The sequence below is a fragment of the Desmodus rotundus genome, chromosome 7 (assembly GCF_022682495.2).
Source record: "Desmodus rotundus isolate HL8 chromosome 7, HLdesRot8A.1, whole genome shotgun sequence".
NCBI lineage: Eukaryota > Metazoa > Chordata > Mammalia > Chiroptera > Phyllostomidae > Desmodus > Desmodus rotundus.
The window spans coordinates 1,095,412-1,101,391 of NC_071393.1; positions in this window are offsets into that span (position 1 = coordinate 1,095,412).

The following is a 5,980-nucleotide window of genomic DNA, read 5'->3' on the forward strand; positions in this document are numbered from 1 at the left end:
TTCCCCACGGGTTAACCAGAGGGTGCTGTGGCCCAGCATCCCACCCCCAGGGCCGTGCTCAGGGGAAATGACATCACACCCACACGAAAACAGGTGCAGGAGCGTTTTCCACAGCACAACTCACAACAATCAAACAGTGCAAATCACGCAAACTCCCATCGCCGTGCGGACACAGCAACCGGGCCTGTCCAGGCAGCGAAGGAGGACCACGCCGTCCGAGACCCCATTTCTGTGACACGCCCAGCCCGTGCAAGTCTGTGAGGACGGAAGTTAGGTTCCCAGTTGGGTAAGGCTGGGGAGTTGAGGTCAGATGGGGATCGGCCGTCGATGGGGGCGAGGGAAATGTTCCAGCGTGGTTCCGACCGCGGATGCCCTAAACCCAGTGAGCATCCTGGAAGCCGCACAGTTGCACTGAATGGTACAGCCGACCTGGGCGAATTGCGTGAGGCGTCAACACGGGGGTGAGGAGATCAGGTGACGTAGCAGAGAGAAGGCTTGGCCCTGTGTCCGGGGCACTTGAGGCGCTGTGACAGCTTGGCCAGGGCTGTTCGTGATACGGCCACCCCCACTGACCTCCAGGAAAAGTCCTTTCTGATTGACAATGTGAAAAACACCTACACGTCCATTTGGGGGAGATGCACCTCTTTGTAAAATTTCATTTTTCCACCCAAGAGAAAGGCATGTCACTCCACGTGTCCCACTTCAGCTCACGGAGGTCACTGCGTGCCTGAAAGTCCGTGGGCGTGGTCACCTGCCAACCACGTTTCCACGTTCAGCCTTTGTTCTCGTCAGCTTCGGCGTGGAAGATCCCGTCTCTGCTCTCCTCTCCGCCATCCTCACGCGTGGCGTTTGGACCACCTGGGCGCTCTGCCGTGCGGGTCAAGGACTTACTCTCTTAGCCCTCGGTGCCCCCCCAACCCCCCGCAAGGCGAGTGCTGCTCGATTCCTCCTTTCAGACAAAGGAACGAGGCTTGTCCACGCACTGAGCAACGGACACAGTGCAGGCCCTGGTCTCCCTGGACCTAAGTCCTGTGTCCATAACTGTGAAGCGATTCATCCTTCTGCGCACTGAGTCTGCATGTGTGTGCGCCTGCTTAAACACGTGCACGCGTGTCGCCGTGCTCCGTCATCAGAGCTCTCCGTGTAGCTGCCAGCGGGCGTTTGGTTCGGCGGGAGCCTGTGAGCACGCGGAGAGGGCCGTTGTCCATTCGCACGAAGTGTGTGTGGCTGCTCGGGTGCCTCCCAAGACGGCGGGCTGCGTTTTTGGTTTGGTACAGTTAAAAAAACCACATACAAACGCTTTCGATGGGCACGGTACCATAGTGAAGGAGTGATGTCACTGGTTGAAAATGGAAGTTACTAACATAGGCAAAATAACACTAATTTTGGAGATATGCATTCAGCTTTCACCATAGGTACATATACAGCCCCCATTGGGATCTGAGGAGGGTTCCCAAATCTGTCCTCCTTGGCACTGGGCACCGTCTTCCCCACGCCCAGCACCCTGGACGCCCCAGGAGAGCCGGTGTGTCAGATGATTCCCGGACTCCGAGCTGACCGGAAGCAGAGAATCGGCTCACTGACACTGCCGCCCGAACCCAGCTTGGTTCATTTGCTCAGAGGGCAACCAGGTGGCCGCAAAGCACGGACTACACATTACAAAGAGCGTGCGCTGAGATGAGGCTGCGTGGAAACCACAGGGACGTGCGTGGCAGGAGGGCGTCTGGGTGCGTGGCGGTCTGTGAGGCAGTAATCCAGAGAGCCCTGAACCCCGCGGGCCCACGTCCACTGGCCTCAGAAAACACGCCCTTCGTCGTTCCTGGTGGTGAAGGCTCCACAAACCAGCCAGGGGCGCACCCCCTCCGCTGTCCCCGCTCCTCTTTCTTCCCTGTGTCTCTCTCCGTGTCTCCCCACGGACGGAGAACTACGTCCCCTGTGTGTCTGTGCCTGCGCACACTTGGCCTACAGGTCCAGACAGACGGATTCACCGTCCTTCTGTCCCACCTCACACACGTCCGTATCACTTGAGCTGTGTGGACGCACACTCTTCACAATAGTAAAAATGCCAGCTCATCTCCACCCGAGAGAAAGACAGCTTATGTCCATTAAAAACACAGGGAGGCAGCGTGTGCAGCTGGCGCGGGGACTGTGGTCTCCGCCGTGTCTCAGGTCACATCGGGAGGGCCAGGGACCCGTCGCACGACATCAAAAGCTCGGCGACCCTTTGAAAGGGTGACATTTAACACGTTGGGCCGAGCTCAGAAAGAGGTTACGGGACTTTCAGCCGTCATTTTTACAGCTTCAATACCAATACAGATGAATATTTCATCAAACGGCGCGGAGTGGCGTCAGGCGTGCCGTCCCCGTCCCCCCATGCCGGCCCGGGCGCGTCCCCACAGCGGGGAACTTTATTATGGAGTAACCCGCTGTGCTCCCTGGGGGGTCACGGGGTTGCAGCCGCAGGAATGCGACTTCAGAATCATCTGGGCTCCGTGTGGTCGGAAAGATAAACAGAAGGCTCATCAAAGCCCTTTGGCAGCGTGTTTAACGGCAGGAGCGGGGTGAGCGCGCCCGGCCAGGGAGCCTAATGAAAACCAAGCCTGCAGACCCTGGTGGCCGCTTCGTGGACTACGAAGGATTTTACATGCCCCGCCCCCCAACTTCCCAGAGTCACGTTTACAGATACAGGTTGTGGTTAGTCTGGAACTGCCCAGGACTGTGCCCCCTGCCAGCCGCTCCCCAGTCCATTAAATGCTACCGGGTCAGACAGACATCTGTGAATGTCGTCCGTCCTGGGCATTTTGTTTGTCACAGCTCTCGAGCAAACGGTGACAGCCCTGGGTTTTCCTTGAGGGGCTGGGGGATGGCCCCGTGTGTGGGGGCAGTGGGCTGACTTGCTACATGACACGCCAGCCCTTTTTACTTCGGTGTCACACTCGTGCGGGGGACTTTGGTGGGGATCAACTCCTGCCTTTGTTGCCAAGTGGCTCATGTTCTCGTGCCGCTGTGGTCTGTGTGACGTGAGCACCTGTCTTCTTAGGGGAGGTGGCGGGTTCCAAAGAGACCGGAAGTCTGCAGCTGGGGCGGGGCGGGGTCAGGATGCATTCAATAGCTGGTGTGGGGCCCACCTGGTGAGAGTTAGGAACACAGGCGTCTTGAAGATGAAAATTCCAGAAAATCTTGTGATGCCATTTTGTATAAAATTTCCCCCCAAAGGCCTACCTTTCCTTATTCCTGATCCTGTGTAAGAAGCAGCAGCCAGGAGCTCTTGAGGAAGGCTTGCCTTTGAGATGTCGCTCACCACCCGTGTGTGCATGCGTGTGCACACGTGTGTGCATGTGTGCACATGTGCACACATGTGTTTTCCCTCTCATGGTCAGCTTCCCTTCCCCATCATCTTGTCGTTGCAATAACCCATTTCCCTTACATGTCATCTCTAAATGGAAACAGAACAAAGAGAACGGGACAAAAGAAACCAGGGAATTTTCCAGAGGCACATTTGATGTTCAAGTATAAACAGGAAAGGAGTCTGCGGAGCCCGGAATTGCGGGGCGGCCAGCTGGGGGCCGAGCTGCCATCCCTGCTGGGAGAGGGCTCCGGGGCGGTGCAGAGGAAGGGCCGCAGGAAAGGAGAGGCAGCGGGAAGACCCTGCCTTTTCTGTGGCCTGTTCTCTCTCTGTTTCCGTTACATTTGTAGCGGCAGAATCGCCAGCGTCTGACGGACTCAGAGGTGCCAGTAAGTTCCTCGGATCTGCAGGAACTGACTTCTGGGACAGCCTGACCCCATCCTCTCTGCCAGGTTCTCACGCCCACCGCACCCGAGGTTGGCAGAGCCTGTGACCTTCCCAAGCTGTTCAGGGTTGGGTTGGCGGTCACTTGGGGTGGCCGGTGTCTTCCCAGGCTGCCGAACTGAGCCGTGTTTGACACAGCCTGTTCCCTTTAAGAAAAGCCGGAACGTATAATACGGCCCGGCTCGCATTAGGGCTTCAGTCATGATGTGTGACAAGGACCGTAACCCCACCACCCACTTGGTTCTTACTGGGAGACCATGGGGTCTCCGATGTTGTGTTGACTGTGTTCTAGAAAATCTTGAGCCACCAATAAGCATTCCTGGTGGAAGCCGGCAGCACAGAAATGGGAGGGCAAGGAAAGGAGAGGGACCAGCATCCCGTGGCACGCCCGACCCTGCGCCTCCACCGTCGTCCAGGCGACAGAGGAAATGGGAGTCCCCTACCCCTGACGCTGGTTTTGCCCACAGAGGTCCAACCAGAGCGCCTCCTTTCTTTTCTCAGAGGCCACGACAGTGTGGCTTTTTTATTTCTCTGTGGAACCTGTAAGGTGACGATTGACTCAGCAGCAGGACATTGAGGCTGGAGCGACAGCCAGCACACTGTGATGTCACAAGTGAACCCCGCGTGCCAGGGTGGTTGCCAGTGCTGGCCTTCCTCACCTCACTCACCTGTCCGACAATGCGCCGCGTCCGCACACCCGGGTCACGGACGCTCATGGGGAGGCCACGGCGGCTGGGGCGAGCGGAGATCAGACCGTGCGCTCATTTCTGTGGGGAGTCTGTGCCGCATCGCGAGCCCACGTCAGTGTCCGGTTTCCGCGGCGACAATATTGTCTTAGCGGAGGGGACAGAAAAACGAGGCCAACGCGGAAGACCAACGCGTGGGGCGGGGCGCCCGTAAATCTGGACGTGGGGGGGGCGTACCAGAAGGGAAAAGTGCACTCCGTTTTGGAAACAATGTTAGGTGCTCCCGGCACCGGAGCACCGTTCTCAAGTTATAACCGGACACAAAGGAGAGTAAACGCTTCTCAGCTGAGTTGTTTCGCGGGGAGTCAGCCGTGCCGTTGGGTTGCCATCCATCACTCAAGTGTCCGATGGCGGAGCACCTCAGCTGAGCCGGCTTCACGGCTTCATGCTGCCGGTCGCTCCCAGCCAGCGAGTGCCTGCTTTTCCTCTTCTTTTTTCTTTCTTTCCTCCCCCCCCCCCACCCCCCGCCCCCGCCCCACCCTCTCAGGCAGCTGCTGGCCCAGAGCCCTTCTCATAAAGAGCAGGAAGGACCTGAAGCCACAGGCAGGATTAAAGGGCTGATCCGAACCTCAGATCTCAGCTTTAAAGTTGCGATGTACAGTGAGTTTGGTTACATGGGAGAGGAAACAGTAATTGCTGAAGTATGTTTTCTTAAGCGACAGAGTCATTTTTGAAATGCCTGCCTTTAATCCGCAGGCTGGCTTGCGGGGGAGAAAATACCGCCTGGCTGCTCAGGATGAATCCGAGCACCCCAACTCTGCATCTTGGAGCCACATTTTGTCTTTAAAACACACACAAAAAAAAAAGAAGAAGAAGAAGAAAAGAAAAAGATGACTGGTGTCAGAGGGTGAGGCTCGAAAGGTCGCTTTTTCTGGCTACTGTAATTCTGGCGCCGTGGTTACGTACGGGCCGTTGGGATGGTTCGGACCCCCATGCTTTTCGTTTAAAATCTGAGACCATGTCCTGGGTTTTTTCCTTCTTTTTTTTTTGTTTGTTTTTCTTTCTTTTTTTTTTTTTTAAGGCACCCGTGAGTTCACTAGACCGGGTTCCATCTCATTGTGCTTGGGGTCGGACAGAGGAGCGGGGGGTGGACAGAAGAGGGTGTGATCAACAGAAATCAAACCAGATGTCTCCCACCTCCGCCCCGGTTCAGGGGCCCCTCCCCCGCCACCAAGTTCATGGGTCACCTGAGAAGAACTTGCGACTCAGGACCCTGGGAGCTCTGAGTCCAGACGCTGCTTTGCCCTCCCCAGACCTGAGCCCTCGCGTGGCTTACATAGCTCTCTCAGCCTCAGGGACTACAGGTCGCCTGAAGTGACCTTTCCCCCCTGATGCGCGTGACGCACACGGTACCTGGCGTGAGCACAGCCCTGCTGGTCTGGACAGGGTCTCACGCGGCCACAGGACTGTGGGCTCTCTGGAGCGGTGAAGGGCACAGCTCGCT